This window comes from Lepisma saccharinum, chromosome 29 (assembly GCF_977018435.1).
Source record: "Lepisma saccharinum chromosome 29, izLepSacc3.1, whole genome shotgun sequence".
NCBI classification, from domain to species: Eukaryota; Metazoa; Arthropoda; class Insecta; order Zygentoma; family Lepismatidae; genus Lepisma; species Lepisma saccharinum.
Genome location: NC_139257.1, coordinates 5,135,602 through 5,154,334, shown reverse-complemented (window position 1 = coordinate 5,154,334; position 18,733 = coordinate 5,135,602). Strand labels below are relative to the sequence as shown.

At 39.3% G+C, this 18,733-nt stretch overlaps 1 protein-coding gene across 2 annotated transcripts in view; it reads left to right on the top strand.

The window, feature by feature from the left end:
- LOC145981306 (uncharacterized) overlaps positions 1-18,733 on the top strand; it is a 410,568-nt gene that overhangs the window by 34,974 nt on the left and 356,861 nt on the right. The window lies entirely within an intron of this gene.

The window sequence follows — 18,733 nt, the reverse complement described above, 5'->3', positions numbered from 1 at the left end:
ATAAACAAATGATGTGCTTACGACACCCTAGATTATCAGATCTTCGCGGGCCACAGTTTGGTCATGAGGGAATTTTAAAATTTCCCCCTTATACTCGGTACGTACGATAACGTTGAAAATGCCCTAGAACCTAGAATACGATTCGAAAAAAAATATGTGGAGCATACAGGGTGATTGCCAAAGGGACGTACTTTGATTTTATGGTAAAAGCAACACCTCGCGGGCCACAGGTTGGGTACTGTGGGACATTAAGTTTATCATTATTCCCTCGTATACGTTATTATGTGACTTTTCAATTCGGTGCAAGTTCCCTAGAGGCAAGAATATCGTTCGAAGCAATATTTTGACTATACAGGGTGATAAACAAAGGATGTGCTTACGACACCCTAGATTATCAGATCTTCGCGGGCCACAGTTTGGACATCAGGGAATTTTAAAATCTCCCCCTTATACTCGGTACGTAGGATTCCATTGAAAATGCCCTAGAATCTAGAATACGATTCGAAGAAATATATGGAGCATACAGGGTGATTGCCGAAGGAACGTACTTTGATTTCATGGTGAAACCAAATCCTCGCGGGGCACAGGTTGGGCACCGCGGGACATTAAGTTTTTCTTTATTCCCTCGTATACGTTATTTTGTGACATTTCAGTTCGGTGCTAGTTCCCTAGAAGCAAGAATATCGTTCGGAGAAATATTTTGACTATACAGGGTGATAAACAAATGATGTGCTTACGACACCTTAGATTATCAGATCTTCGCGGGCCACAGTTTGGTCATGAGGGAATTTTAAAATTTCCCTCTTATACTCGGTACGTACGATAACATTGAAAATGCCCTAGAACCTAGAATACGATTCGAAGAAATATGTGGAGCATACAGGGTGATTGCCGAAGGAACGTACTTTGATTTCGTGGTGAAACCAAATCCTCGCGGGGCACAGGTTGCGCACCGCGGGACATTAAGTTTTTCATTATTCCCTCGTATACGTTATTCTGCGACATTTCAGTTCGGTGCTAGTTCCCTAGAAGCAAGAATATCGTTCGAAGAAATATTTTGACTATACAGGGTGATAAACAAATGATGTGCTTACGACACCCTAGATTATCAGATCTTTGCGGGCCACAGTTTGGACATGAGGGAATTTTAAAATTTCCCCCTTATACTCGGTACGTACGATTCCATTGAAAATGCCATAGAACCTAGAATCCGATTCGAAGAAATATATGGAGCATACAGGGTGATTGGCGAAGGAACGTACTTTGATTTCAAGGTGAAACGATATCCTCGCGGAACACAGGTTGGGTACCGCGGGACAATAAGTTTTTCATTATTCCTTCGTATTCGTTATTATGCGACATTTCAGTTCGGTGCTAGTTCCCTAGAGGCAAGAATATCGTTCGAAGAAATATTTTAACTATACAGGGTGATAAACAAAGGATGTGCTTACGACACCCTAGATTATCAGATCTTCGCGGGCCACAGTTTGGAAATGAGGGAATTTCAAAATTTCCCCCTTATACTCGGTACGTACGATTCCATTGAAAATGCCCTAGAACCTAGAATCCGATTCGAAGAAATATATGGAGCATACAGGGTGATTGGCGAAGGAACGTACTTTGATTTCAAGGTGAAACGATATCCTCGCGGAACACAGTTTGGGTACCGCGGGACAATAAGTTTTTCATTATTCCTTCGTATTCGTTATTATGCGACATTTCAGTTCGGTGCTAGTTCCCTAGAGGCAAGAATATCGTTCGAAGAAATATTTTGACTATACAGGGTGATAAACAAAGGATGTGCTTACGACACCCTAGATTATCAGATCTTCGCGGGCCACAGTTTGGACATCAGGGAATTTCAAAATTTCCCCCTTATACTCGGTACGTACGATTCCATTGAAAATGCCATAGAACCTAGAATCCGATTCGAAGAAATATATGGAGCATACAGGGTGATTGGCGAAGGAACGTACTTTGATTTCAAGGTGAAACGATATCCTCGCGGAACACAGGTTGGGTTCCGCGGGACAATAAGTTTTTCATTATTCCTTCGTATTCGTTATTATGCGACATTTCAGTTCGGTGCTAGTTCCCTAGAGGCAAGAATATCGTTCGAAGAAATATTTTGACTATACAGGGTGATAAACAAAGGATGTGCTTACGACACCCTAGATTATCAGATCTTCGCGGGCCACAGTTTGGACATGAGGGAATTTTAAAATTTCCCCTTTATACTCGGTACGTAGGATTCCATTGAAAATGCCTTAGAACCTGGAATACGATTCGAATAAATATATGGAGCATACAGGGTGATTGCCGAAGGAACGAAATTTGATTTCATGGTGAAACCAAATCCTCGCGGGGCACAGGTTGGGCACCGCGGGACATTAAGTTTTTCATTATTCCCTCGTATACGTTATTTTGTGACATTTCAGTTCGGTGCTAGTTCCCTAGAAGCAAGAATATCGTTCGAAGAAATATTTTGACTATACAGAGTGATAAACAAATGATGTGCTTACGACACCCTAGATTATCAGATCTTCGCGGGCCACAGTTTGGTCATGAGGGAATTTTAAAATTTCCCCCTTATACTCGGTACGTACGATAACATTGAAAATGCCCTAGAACCTAGAATACGATTCGAAGAAATATGTGGAGCTTAAAGGTTGATTGCCGAAGGAACGTACTTTGATTTCGTGGTGAAACCAAATCCTCGAGGGGCACAGGTTGGGCACCGCGGGACATTACGTTTTTCATTATTCCCTCGTATACGTTATTATGCTACATTTCAGTTCGGTGCTAGTTCCCTAGAGGCAAGAATATCGTTCGAAGAAATATTTTGACTATACAGGGTGATAAACAAAGGATGTGCTTACGACACCCTAGATTATCAGATCTTCGCGGGCCACAGTTTGGACATGAGGGAATTTTAAAATTTCCCCCTTATACTCGGTACGTACGATTCCATTGAAAATGCCCTAGAACCTAGAATCCGATTCGAAGAAATATATGGAGCATACAGGGTGATTGGCGAAGGAACGTACTTTGATTTCAAGGTGAAACGATATCCTCGCGGACCACAGGTTGGGTACCGCGGGACAATAAGTTTTTCATTATTCCTTCGTATTCGTTATTATGCGACATTTCAGTTCGGTGCTAGTTCCCTAGAGGCAAGAATATCGTTCGAAGAAATATTTTAACTATACAGGGTGATAAACAAAGGATGTGCTTACGACACCCTAGATTATCAGATCTTCGCGGGCCACAGTTTGGACATGAGGGAATTTCAAAATTTCCCCCTTATACTCGGTACGTACGATTCCATTGAAAATGCCCTAGAACCTAGAATCCGATTCGAAGAAATATATGGGGCATACAGGGTGATTGGCGAAGGAACGTACTTTGATTTCAAGGTGAAACGATATCCTCGCGGAACACAGGTTGGGTACCGCGGGACAATAAGTTTTTCATTATTCCTTCGTATTCGTTATTATGCGACATTTCAGTTCGGTGCTAGTTCCCTAGAGGCAAGAATATCGTTCGAAGAAATATTTTGACTATACAGGGTGATAAACAAAGGATGTGGTTACGACACCCTAGATTATCAGATCTTCGCGGGCCACAGTTTGGACATGAGGGAATTTTAAAATTTCCCCCTTATACTCGGTACGTAGGATTCCATTGAAAATGCCTTAGAACCTAGAATACGATTCGAAGAAATATATGGTGCATACAGGGTGATTGCCGAAGGAACGTAATTTGATTTCATGGTAAAACCAAATCCTCGCGGGGCACAGGTTGGGCACCGCGGGACATTAAGTTTTTCGTTATTCCCTCGTATACGTTATTTTGTGACATTTCAGTTCGGTGCTAGTTCCCTAGAAGCAAGAATATCGTTCGAAGAAATATTTTGACTATACAGGGTGATAAACAAATGATGTGCTTACGACACCCTAGATTATCAGATCTTCGCGGGCCACAGTTTTGTCATGAGGGAATTTTAAAATTTCTCCCTTATACTCGGTACGTACGATAACATTGAAAATGCCCTAGAACCTAGAATACGATTCGAAGAAATATGTGGAGCATACAGGGTGATTGCCGAAGGAACGTACTTTGATTTCGTGGTGAAACCAAATCCTCGCGGGGCACAGGTTGGGCACCGCGGGACATTAAGTTTTTCATTATTCCCTCGTATACGTTATTTTGCGACATTTCAGTTCGGTGCTAGTTCCCTAGAAGCAAGAATATCGTTCGAAGAAATATTTTGACTATACAGGGTGATAAACAAATGATGTGCTTACGACACCCTAGATTATCAGATCTTCGCGGGCCACAGTTTGGACATGAGGGAATTTTAAAATTTCCCCCTTATACTCGGTACGTAGGATTCCATTGAAAATGTCTTAGAACCTAGAATACGATTCGAAGAAATATATGGAGCATACAGGGTGATTGCCGAAGGAACGTAATTTGATTTCATGGTGAAACCAAATCCTCGCGGGGCACAGGTTGGGCACCGCGGGACATTAAGTTTTTCATTATTCCCTCGTATACGTTATTTTGTGACATTTCAGTTCGGTGCTAGTTCCCTAGAAGCAAGAATATCGTTCGAAGAAATATTTTGACTATACAGGGTGATAATCAAATGATGTGCTTACGACACCTTAGATTATCAGATCTTCGCGGGCCACAGTTTGGTCATGAGGGAATTTTAAAATTTCCCCCTTATACTCGGTACGTACGATAACATTGAAAATGCCCTAGAACCTAGAATACGATTCGAAGAAATATGTGGAGCATACAGGGTGATTGCCGAAGGAACGTACTTTGATTTCGTGGTGAAACCAAATCCTCGCGGGGCACAGGTTGGGCACCGCGGGACATTAAGTTTTTCATTATTCCTCGTATACGTTATTTTGCGACATTTCAGTTCGGTGCTAGTTCCCTAGAAGCAAGAATATCGTTCGAAGAAATATTTTGACTATGCAGGGTGATAAACGAATGATGTGCTTACGACACCCTAGATTATCAGATCTTCGCGGGCCACAGTTTGGACATGAGGGAATTTTAAAATTTCCCCCTTATACTCGGTACGTACGATTCCATTGAAAATGCCATAGAACCTAGAATCCGATTCGAAGAAATATATGGAGCATACAGGGTGATTGGCGAAGGAACGTACTTTGATTTCAAGGTGAAACGATATCCTCGCGGAACACAGGTTGGGTACCGCGGGACAATAAGTTTTTCATTATTCCTTCGTATTCGTTATTATGCGACATTTCAGTTCGGTGCTAGTTCCCTAGAGGCAAGAATATGGTTCGAAGAAATATTTTGACTATACAGGGTGATAAACAAAGGATGTGCTTACGACACCCTAGATTATCAGATCTTCGCGGGCCACAGTTTGGACATGAGGGAATTTCAAAATTTCCCCCTTATACTCGGTACGTAGGATTCCATTGAAAATGCCCTAGAACCTAGAATCCGATTCGAAGAAATATATGGAGCATACAGGGTGATTGGCGAAGGAACGTACTTTGATTTCAACGTGAAACGATATCCTCGCGGAACACAGGTTGGGTACCGCGGGACAATAAGTTTTTCATTATTCCTTCGTATTCGTTATTATGCGACATTTCAGTTCGGTGCTAGTTCCCTAGAGGCAAGAATATCGTTCGAAGAAATATTTTGACTATACAGGGTGATAAACAAAGGATGTGCTTACGACACCCTAGATTATCAGATCTTCGCGGGCCACAGTTTGGACATGAGGGAATTTTAAAATTTCCCCCTTATACTCGGTACGTAGGATTCCATTAAAAATGCCATAGAACCTGGAATACGATTCGAATAAATATATGGAGCATACAGGGTGATTGCCGAAGGAACGTAATTTGATTTCATGGTGAAACCAAATCCTCGCGGGGCACAGGTTGGGCACCACGGGACATTATGTTTTTCATTATTCCCTCGTATACGTTATTTTGTGACATTTCAGTTCGGTGCTAGTTCCCTAGAAGCAAGAATATCGTTCGAAGAAATATTTTGACTATACAGGGTGATAAACAAATGATGTGCTTACGACACCCTAGATTATGAGATCTTCGCGGGCCACAGTTTGGACATGAGGGAATTTCAAAATTTCCCCCTTATACTCGGTACGTACGATAACATTGAAAATGCCCTAGAACCTAGAATACGATTCGAAGAAATATGTGGAGCATACAGGGTGATTGCCGAAGGAACGTACTTTGATTTCGTGGTGAAACCAAATCCTCGCGGGGCACAGGTTGGGCACCGCGGGACATTACGTTTTTCATTATTCCCTCGTATACGTTATTATGCTACATTTCAGTTCGGTGCTAGTTCCCTAGAGGCAAGAATATCGTTCGAAGAAATATTTTGACTATACAGGGTGATAAACAAAGGATGTGCTTACGACACCCTAGATTATCAGATCTTCGCGGGCCACAGTTTGGACATGAGGGAATTTCAAAATTTCCCCCTTATACTCTGTACGTAGGATTCCATTGAAAATGCCCTAGAACCTAGAATACGATTCGAAGAAATATATGGAGCATACAGGGTGATTGCCGAAGGAACGTACTTTGATTTCATGGTGAAACCAATTCCTCGCGGGGCACAGGTTGGGCACCGCGGGACATTAAGTTTTTCATTATTCCCTCGTATACGTTATTTTGCGACATTTCAGTTCGGTGCTAGTTCCCTAATGGCAAGAATATCGTTCGAAGAAATATTTTGACTATGCAGGGTGATAACCAAATGATGTGCTTACGACACCCTAAATTATCAGATCTTCGCGGGCCACAGTTTGGACATGAGGGAATTTTAAAATTTCCCCCTTATACTCGGTACGTACGATTCCATTGAAAATGCCATAGAACCTAGAATCCGATTCGAAGAAATATATGGAGCATACAGGGTGATTGGCGAAGGAACGTACTTTGATTTCAAGGTGAAACGATATCCTCGCGGAACACAGGTTGGGTACCGCGGGACAATAAGTTTTTCATTATTCCTTCGTATTCGTTATTATGCGACATTTCAGTTCGGTGCTAGTTCCCTAGAGGCAAGAATATGGTTCGAAGAAATATTTTGACTATACAGGGTGATAAACAAAGGATGTGCTTACGACACCCTAGATTATCAGATCTTCGCGGGCCACAGTTTGGACATGAGGGAATTTCAAAATTTCCCCCTTATACTCGGTACGTACGATTCCATTGAAAATGCCCTAGAACCTAGAATCCGATTCGAAGAAATATATGGAGCATACAGGGTGATTGGCGAAGGAACGTACTTTGATTTCAAGGTGAAACGATATCCTCGCGGAACACAGGTTGGGTTCCGCGGGACAATAACTTTTTCATTATTCCTTCGTATTCGTTATTATGCGACATTTCAGTTCGGTGCTAGTTCCCTAGAGGCAAGAATATCGTTCGAAGAAATATTTTGACTATACAGGGTGATAAACAAAGGATGTGCTTACGACACCCTAGATTATCAGATCTTCGCGGGCCACAGTTTGGACATTAGGGAATTTTAAAATCTCCCCCTTATACTCGGTACGTAGGATTCCATTGAAAATGCCCTAGAATCTAGAATACGATTCGAAGAAATATATGGAGCATACAGGTGATTGCCGAAGGAACGTACTTTGATTTCATGGTGAAACCAAATCCTCGCGGGGCACAGGTTGGGCACCGCGGGACATTAAGTTTTTCATTATTCCCTCGTATACGTTATTTTGTGACATTTCAGTTCGGTGCTAGTTCCCTAGAAGCAAGAATATCGTTCGAAGAAATATTTTGACTATACAGGGTGATAAACAAATGATGTGCTTACGACACCTTAGATTATCAGATCTTCGCGGGCCACAGTTTGGTCATGAGGGAATTTTAAAATTTCCCCCTTATACTCGGTACGTACGATAACATTGAAAATGCCCTAGAACCTAGAATACGATTCGAAGAAATATGTGGAGCATACAGGGTGATTGCCGAAGGAACGTACTTTGATTTCGTGGTGAAACCAAATCCTCGCGGGGCACAGGTTGGGCACCGCGGGACATTAAGTTTTTCATTATTCCCTCGTATACGTTATTTTGCGACATTTCAGTTCGGTGCTAGTTCCCTAGAAGCAAGAATATCGTTCGAAGAAATATTTTGACTATGCAGGGTGATAAACAAATGATGTGCTTACGACACCCTAGATTATCAGATCTTCGCGGGCCACAGTTTGGACATGAGGGAATTTTAAAATTTCCCCATATACTCGGTACGTACGATTCCATTGAAAATGCCATAGAACCTAGAATCCGATTCGAAGAAATATATGGAGCATACAGGGTGATTGGCGAAGGAACGTACTTTGATTTCAAGGTGAAACGATATCCTCGTGGAACACAGGTTGGGTACCGCGGGACAATGAGTTTTTCATTATTCCTTCGTATTCGTTATTATGCGACATTTCAGTTCGGTTCTAGTTCCCTAGAGGCAAGAATATCGTTCGAAGAAATATTTTAACTATACAGGGTGATAAACAAAGGATGTGCTTACGACACCCTAGATTATCAGATCTTCGCGGGCCACAGTTTGGACATGAGGGAATTTCAAAATTTCCCCCTTATACTCGGTACGTACGATTCCATTGAAAATGCCATAGAACCTAGAATCCGATTCGAAGAAATATATGGAGCATACAGGGTGATTGGCGAAGGAACGTACTTTGATTTCAAGGTGAAACGATATCCTCGCGGAACACAGGTTGGGTACCGCGGGACAATAAGTTTTTCATTATTCCTTCGTATTCGTTATTATGCGACATTTCAGTTCGGTGCTAGTTCCCTAGAGGCAAGAATATGGTTCGAAGAAATATTTTGACTATACAGGGTGATAAACAAAGGATGTGCTTACGACACCCTAGATTATCAGATCTTCGCGGGCCACAGTTTGGACATGAGGGAATTTCAAAATTTCCCCCTTATACTCGGTACGTACGATTCCATTGAAAATGCCCTAGAACCTAGAATCCGATTCGAAGAAATATATGGAGCATACAGGGTGATTGGCGAAGGAACGTACTTTGATTTCAAGGTGAAACGATATCCTTGCGGAACACAGGTTGGGTTCCGCGGGACAATAACTTTTTCATTATTCCTTCGTATTCGTTATTATGCGACATTTCAGTTCGGTGCTAGTTCCCTAGAGGCAAGAATATCGTTCGAAGAAATATTTTGACTATACAGGGTGATAAACAAAGGATGTGCTTACGACACCCTAGATTATCAGATCTTCGCGGGCCACAGTTTGGACATTAGGGAATTTTAAAATCTCCCCCTTATACTCGGTACGTAGGATTCCATTGAAAATGCCCTAGAATCTAGAATACGATTCGAAGAAATATATGGAGCATACAGGTGATTGCCGAAGGAACGTACTTTGATTTCATGGTGAAACCAAATCCTCGCGGGGCACAGGTTGGGCACCGCGGGACATTAAGTTTTTCATTATTCCCTCGTATACGTTATTTTGTGACATTTCAGTTCGGTGCTAGTTCCCTAGAAGCAAGAATATCGTTCGAAGAAATATTTTGACTATACAGGGTGATAAACAAATGATGTGCTTACGACACCTTAGATTATCAGATCTTCGCGGGCCACAGTTTGGTCATGAGGGAATTTTAAAATTTCCCCCTTATACTCGGTACGTACGATAACATTGAAAATGCCCTAGAACCTAGAATACGATTCGAAGAAATATGTGGAGCATACAGGGTGATTGCCGAAGGAACGTACTTTGATTTCGTGGTGAAACCAAATCCTCGCGGGCCACAGGTTGGGCACCGCGGGACATTAAGTTTTTCATTATTCCCTCGTATACGTTATTTTGCGACATTTCAGTTCGGTGCTAGTTCCCTAGAAGCAAGAATATCGTTCGAAGAAATATTTTGACTATGCAGGGTGATAAACAAATGATGTGCTTACGACACCCTAGATTATCAGATCTTCGCGGGCCACAGTTTGGACATGAGGGAATTTTAAAATTTCCCCATATACTCGGTACGTACGATTCCATTGAAAATGCCATAGAACCTAGAATCCGATTCGAAGAAATATATGGAGCATACAGGGTGATTGGCGAAGGAACGTACTTTGATTTCAAGGTGAAACGATATCCTCGTGGAACACAGGTTGGGTACCGCGGGACAATAAGTTTTTCATTATTCCTTCGTATTCGTTATTATGCGACATTTCAGTTCGGTGCTAGTTCCCTAGAGGCAAGAATATCGTTCGAAGAAATATTTTAACTATACAGGGTGATAAACAAAGGATGTGCTTACGACACCCTAGATTATCAGATCTTCGCGGGCCACAGTTTGGACATGAGGGAATTTCAAAATTTCCCCCTTATACTCGGTACGTACGATTCCATTGAAAATGCCCTAGAACCTAGAATCCGATTCGAAGAAATATATGGAGCATACAGGGTGATTGGCGAAGGAACGTACTTTGATTTCAAGGTAAAACGATATCCTCGCGGAACACAGGTTGGGTACCGCGGGACAATAAGTTTTTCATTATTCCTTCGTATTCGTTATTATGCGACATTTCAGTTCGGTGCTAGTTCCCTAGAGGCAAGAATATCGTTCGAAGAAATATTTTGACTATACAGGGTGATAAACAAAGGATGTGCTTACGACACCCTAGATTATCAGATCTTCGCGGGCCACAGTTTGGACATCAGGGAATTTGAAAATTTCCCCCTTATACTCGGTACGTAGGATTCCATTGAAAATGCCTTAGAACCTGGAATACGATTCGAATAAATATATGGAGCATACAGGGTGATTGCCGAAGGAACGTAATTTGATTTCATGGTGAAACCAAATCCTCGCGGGGCAAAGGTTGGGCACCGCGGGACATAAAGTTTTTCATTATACCCTCGTATACGTTATTTTGGGACATTTCAGTTCGGTGCTAGTTCCCTAGAAGCAAGAATATCGTTCGAAGAAATATTTTGACTATACAGGGTGATAAACAAATGATGTGCTTACGACACCCTAGATTATCAGATCTTCGCGGGCCACAGTTTGGTCATGAGGGAATTTTAAAATTTCCCCCTTATACTCGGTACGTACGATAACATTGAAAATGCCCTAGAACCTAGAATACGATTCGAAGAAATATGTGGAGCATACAGGGTGATTGCCGAAGGAACGTACTTTGATTTCGTGGTGAAACCAAATCCTCGTGGGGCACAGGTTGGGCACCGCGGGACATTAAGTTTTTCATTATTCCCTCGTATACGTTATTTTGCGACATTTCAGTTCGGTGCTAGTTCCCTAGAAGCAAGAATATCGTTCGAAGAAATATTTTGACTATGCAGGGTGATAAACAAATGATGTGCTTACGACACCCTAGATTATCAGATCTTCGCGGGCTACAGTTTGGACATGAGGGAATTTTAAATTTCCCCCTTATAATCGGTACGTAGGATTCCATTGAAAATACCCTAGAACCTAGAATACGATTCGAAGAAATATATGGAGGATACAGGGTGATTGCCGAAGGAACGTACTTTGCTTTCATGGTGAAACCAAATCCTCGCGGGGCACAGGTTGGGCACCGCGGGACATTACGTTTTTCATTATTCCCTCGTATACGTTATTTTGTGACATTTCAGTTCGGTGCTAGTTCCCTAGAAGCAAGAATATCGTTCGAAGAAATATTTTGACTATACAGGGTGATAAACAAAGGATGTGCTTACGACACCCTAGATTATCAGATCTTCGCGGGCCACAGTTTGGACATGAGGGAATTTTAAAATTTTCTCCTTATACTCGGTACGTACGATTCCATTGAAAATGCCCTAGAACCTAGAATTCGATTCGAAGAAATATATGGAGCATACAGGGTGATTGCCGAAGGGACGTACTTTGATTTCATTGTAAAGGCAAAACCTCGCGGGCCACAGGTTGGGTACTTTAGGACATTAAGTTTATCATTATTCCCTCGTATACGTTATTATGTGACATTTCAATTCGGTGCAAGTTCCCTAGAGGCAAGAATATCGTTCGAAGAAATATTTTGACTATACAGGGTGATAAACAAAGGATGTGCTTACGACACCCTAGATTATCAGATCTTCGCGGGCCACAGTTTGGACATCAGGGAATTTTAAAATTTCCCCCTTATACTCGGTACGTAGGATTCCATTGAAAATGCCCTAGAACCTAGAATACGATTCGAAGAAATATGTGGAGCATACAGGGTGATTGCCGAAGGAACGTACTTTGATTTTATGGTAAAACCAAATCCTCGCGGGCCACAGGTTGGGCACCGCGGGACATTAAGTTTTTCATTATTCCCTCGTATACGTTATTTTGTGACATTTCAATTCGGTGCTAGTTCCCCAGAAGCAAGAATATCGTTCGAAGAAATATTTTGACTATACAGGGTGATAAACAAAGGATGTGCTTACGACACCCTGGATTATCAGTTCTTCGCGGGCCACAGTTTGGACATGAGGGAATTTTAAAATTTCCCCCTTATACTCGGTACGTACGATTCCATTGAAAATGCCCTAGAACCTAGAATCCGATTCGAAGAAATATATGGTGCAAACAGGGTGATTGCCGAAGGAACGTACTTTAATTTCATGGTAAAACCAAATCCTCGCGGGCCACAGGTTGGGCACCGCGGGACATTAAGTTTTTCATTATTCCCTCGTATACGTTATTTTGTGACATTTCAATTCGGTGGGAGTACTCTAGATGCTAGAATATAGTAGGAAGAATGATGTGGAGTATGCAGGCTTATAGAAAAATGTTGTAGTTATGAAAACCTAGGTTGTTTTTTTTGCGGTGGTTTTTTTTTTTCAATTTACCCATTACAATTGCATTTGTATCCGTACGTGCATACATTTTTGTAATATCAGTGACTTTCGTGTATTCCCCCCCTCCCGAAAACAAATAGAAATTTATAAACTGCTATTTGCATAATTTTCCGGCTCTCTTGAATTGGATGGCTTTTTTGTTACACTCCTGGCAACCCTGAGCTACCATCTATATCCTTTGCTTCTGCTGCGTTCAGGTCGCTTACTTCTCATTTCAGTTCGGTGCTAACTTCACGGACGTCATGCAGGTTCGTGATTAGGAGTTCACAATTAGCGAAATTTCATAGAAATTGGAGAGTTGTCCAGTATTGTAAACTCGTTCCTTTAGTTTGAATAATGTTATTGTTATAACACATATTCACATTAAAAATGAATGAAAATACTACAGAGCATTCCCTGACATTCGCTACGAGACTCGGCGGTTAGCGGCACGGCATCAGAGATTGTCTTTCTCGGTGAACGGGGTCTGTGACAGTCGCACGCTACAGTCTGTTTGGTAACAGTTAGATATAGTGAAAACACCTTTCTTCAAATTTACACAATTCGTTTCAATTCGGTGCTAACTTCACGGACGTATCAAATGTTCCGTGCGTTCAAATAAGTAACTTCCCTGTCAGTATAGCAACCACGTGGTAGTTTTACCAGATGACGTGTGAGCGTTTTTTTCTCTCAATTTAATTTTCTGTTTGCTTAACCTAACCTTCCGTGAATGGTTTGTGGATCAATGTTAGCCTAAAAACCATCATTTTTAGGTTAATAAGTGTTGGTGTAGCAACCACACGGTAGTTTTACAAGATGACGTGTGAGCGGTTTTTTTTCCAATTTAATTTTCTGTTTGCCTAACCTAACTGAACCTAACCTAACCTTCCGTGAATGGTTTGTGGATCAATTTTCTCTTAAAAACCTTTTGTGAATAGTTTGTACAGCATTTTTCGGTTCATAAGTTTGGAAACCCTGCATATCAGCTGACGTTAGACAACGTGAGTCAAGATTTGCCCGCCATGTTGTGTGTAACAAAAGCAAATTAGCAAAGACCAATAAATACTTGTAATGTGAAAAATTACGATTTTTTCAGTGAAAAAAAACATAATCCCAAGTTGAAAAATGTTCCGCTATGCATATAAGGTAAGTACAAATGTAAATAATTCGGAAATAAAAGAGTTAAATGTGTTTTCACTATATTTAACTGGTACCTACTGAGGATTATGGCCCTCTAGGTCCACCGATTTGTCAGCCTGCGATTTTTATTTATGGGGAAATCTAAAAAGTAAAGCCTAGAAAGACAATACTCACCATCCTTCAGTTAAAATACAGGGTAAGACTATCAAAGCCGGGAATCAGATTTCTTAAAACAAAAAAAAGTATTTATGGGATTGAGTTTCTGTGTAATTTCAGAAGGTCGTAGAAGTTTTTTCTCACATTTTTCAATGTATTTGGCCACTAATTCATGTATTTTTCTATAATAATGTCCGTCCGATGCACGAAAGCTGTTGCTTGCATTTCCATCCATGTACTTGAACCAGATGTGAGCATCTGATGACAGCATCCCCGGTAAGTGTTTCCAAACACACAGTTTTTTCACTATATTGCCCAACCTAAGGCAACCTAACCTAACCTTACCATGATTGTGTGTGGGGCTATTGTGAATGGTTTTTGGGGCTATTCGTGGATGGTTAGACGATCCAGAATGGGTTTTGGGGCTATGCGGGAATGTTTTTTGCAGGAATGGTTTTTGGGGCTATTCGTGGATGGTCATACTATCCCGAATGGTTTTTGGGGCTATGCATGAATGGTTTTGGGGGCTCTGCGGGAATGGTTTTCAAGGCTATGTGGGAATTTTTCTGTTATGAAGGTTGAAACACAATGCTAGTTAAGATTTGCCCGCCATTTTGAATGTTCAGGAAGCGAGAAAAGAACCAACAGTAATTACTCGATATGTCTACAATAGATACTAATTTCGATTTAAATAACTGAAATCCCTTGTTAAACAATCTTTCACAATGCAGAATAAGTAAGTACGAATGTCAGCAATTACAGAATAAATGAGTTACAGACAATTCCCGACTTTGATAGTTTTACCAAAGACCGTATTGTACAAATAAATCGGGAGAATTTAAGTATACGAACTTGCACGTGTAAATGCCAATTTCCTTTGGAGATGCCAGGAATGTGTTGCAGCAGAGGGACATCATTTTCAACACCTTGAAGTTTGGAACACAATATGAAAACTGTAATTTTAATAGCCGACTCTAGCAACTGTCGCATACCCCTTTCACTGGGAAAGACAAGCGCTGACGTTGGGTCGCTTCCCGTCGAGTCTCATAGTGAATGTCAGGGAATGCTCTGTATTGTAAGGCAAAAGGTTTAACCTGGCACGTCCCCTGCCAAAACCTTCTCCGTCGTCTGCAGTATGTTGTTGCCACTGATTTCGGTGGAAGTGAGCAAACGTGGCAACAGGCCAGCCTGGCTGCAAGCAGTCATTTGAGGGTGCAAGCACAGACGTCTCCACCACCAGAACATTCACGTCCTTGACAACGTGACAAAAAAGGACACGTGAAGGAAGCGGTGACCCCTGGTAGGCGGTGGACAAAGCACGTGTTGCTTCTGCCAGTTGTTGAAAACACTCACGTGATGCCCGAGATAGTCGGCTAGCAGAAGGAATCTACGGTTTGGCACGAACTGTGCCAGGTTAAACCTTCTGGAGTATAAGTTAGCGTGATGCAAACCAACCTGAATGCTTCGCAAAATGTAACATAAAATTAAAGGCTTTGACTATTTGCCCACGTGGTGAGAATAGCATACATGGCTATTTTCACCAGACGCGGAGAACAGCATATTTGACTATTTTCAGTAGCAAAATAATTACCTGAATCATAACATAACATTGTATTTTATCTTATTTTATTATATTCATTGACAGTGTTGCTGAACTTACTGCTAAGAAGTTATTTTAAATTAAAAATGGGTGTGACTACTAGTTACTAGATAGTGAGAATAGCAGAAAGTGCTGAAGATGAGAAATTATATGATCAGGAGTTGGAAATATTTACCGAAGTACTTTTAATGCTAGAATCCGTAAACCTGACCTGCCTAACCTAACAACGAAAGCATTTACAACTCCATGATCTGCAGATAAGAAGTACTTGTCTCCTGCACGAAAATAAATGCACACCAACGTAAGCTTTATACACATCAACAACTAAAAATATGCACATGCAGGCCAGGTTGCAGATCATGCACATGCAGTTTAAGATCTGGTGAAAATAGTCACTCCAAAAATAGAAATATTTATATTCTTGTAAAAACCGTAAACAGCAAGAGAGATAATTTTACTTGCGAGTATTGGTTGCTATTTACTACATGTACGGGAGAGAGGATAGAAAGTGTTACAAAATATGCAAAGGGATTTGAACTTATGTTTAAAGTTTATAGACCTTAATGAAGATGCAAGAAGCTTTAATTCTTGCAGAAATGGGCATGAGAAAAGTGAGTTGTAGCAACTGTAAATTTTGCTATCGACAGAAACTTTATGACGTTCTGAGCACACCTGTCTAATGTACTCACCAATGCATTTTTCAAGCAGCAGGACTCGCTTTGATGTCTGCAGTACATTTTCCATTTTCTAGTACCTATATTTTTCTTGTGTTTCGGTAGAAACATAACATGAATCATAAGCATGACATTTTAAGAGTATTTTTTCCCACAATTTTATTTAAAAAAATATATGTATCTGTATCCTTTTTCAGACATCTTATTTATACATAAATTATAATAGTGGGTTAATAATATTATTTATTAGACTTTTATTGTTAGGATCAATAAGTAGAACCTATTTATTAAATAATATAAAATACTTCAGAATCCTTTTTAATTTTATCCATTTTTTTTAAAGTTTTTGTAGTCTAACTTAAAGTAATTAACTTAATTAACATGTCATTTTAATACTTATTGAGTCTAGAGAAAAAAGAAGTTAATATATCTATATAGAACACAATTTTGAGGGAAAAAAAAATTGTGTTCTATATAGTATGGGAAAGTGAGTAAAAAATAAAAAGGGAGGAAATTTTCGTGAGATAATTTCTAATTATAATTTAATTTAATATAATACATACTATATAATAATAAAGAACCTCTGTTTATATTTTAAAACTAAAGTTTTATTCTAGCTTATAGCTCCCTAGTTAAATTTTACATATGTATTTATTAAAGAGAGGAAAAATTTCCGCCAATTTTTTTATGGGTTGAGACGGTGTATTTGAATTTAGTTCGCAGTGTGTGGGTTTGTTTAATTTTAATGTAAATTAGATTACAGGATTTTAAATTTTAATATTTATTTTGTCCGGCTAAATTCGTGCCAGCTGCCGCGGTTAGACGTGGGGACATAAGTGGAGAGTTGTTGGCTTAATTGTAGTAATAATTGATTTTTTGGTTGTTTATATTTTATTTATTAGGTGAAATTTTTAATATAATTTGTTCTTTATTTTTATTAATTCTATAAAGGTGATATATTAAACTAGGATTAGATACCCTATTATTATCATTGTAAATTTGGTTTGAGTAGTATTAGTTATGATCTTGAAACTCAAAGAATTTGGCGGTGCTTTATTCTATTTAGAGGAACCTGTCCCGTAATCGATATTCCGCGTTCTATTTGACCTATTATTGTAAAATATCAGTTTGTATACCGCCGTAATTTGAATATATATTTAAATATATATTCTTTTTTTCTGTTGAAATATATTTCAGGTCAAGGTGCAGCTTATTAGTGGGTGGAGATGGGTTACATTATGTTGATTTGGATAATATATTGAAATTATATTTGAAATTGGATTTAATTGTAATTTTGTTTTAGAATAACATTTTGGTTTATTAGCTCTAGGGCATGCACACATCGCCCGTCGCTCTCATTTATATAGGTGAGATAAGTCGTAACATAGTAGGCGTACCGGAAGGTGTGCCTAGTTTGAATAGTATCAAAATATTTCTGTTAGTTAGAATATTCATTTACATTGAGTAGTTAGTCGTGCAATTCGACATATTTTGATAGAAATTTTATTACTATTTGAATTTAGTTTATAAGTTGATTGTATATGAAAAGTAATTTTATTGGGGTTGGTTATATATTTAGTGTATATAAATTAGTTTGTTATAGGTTATTACTACAGTGTTGGGATTTATTAAATATATGAAATATTGATTTTTATTATAGGAGATGTTAATAATCGTACCTTTTGTATCAGGGAGGATTAAATTTTAATTGAATATTCTATTTTCTCGAAGGGTGAGGAGCTAGTAGACTAATTTTAAGGTAAAAGTGTTATATTTTTCTGTTAAAATTGTTATTTGTAATAAAATGTTATTCGACTTACCTTATATCTAGTTATTAGGGAATTATATTTAATATAGCTTTACATTTTAATATTTTTATATTAATATATATATTACAATATTAATGTTTAGTTATGACTAGGGGGATGTGCTTCTGGTTAATATGTTGGTTATAACTTTATATTAAACTATTATATTTATTGGTTTGGAGATTGTTAATTTTTGTAATTTTGTTATAATTTATTTGAAATTTTATTAAAAATTTAGTTTGGTTTTACTTGCTTACTTAATTATATGTTTTAATTGGTTTTATTTTGAAATTATGATTCTATTAGTATATTTATTTAATTAATTAAAGGAATTAGGCAAAATTTATTCTCGCCTGTTTATCAAAAACATCTTTTCATGATTTTTATATGAAGTATAACCTGCCCAATGACGCTTGTTTAATGGCCGCGGTATTTTGACCATGCGAAGGT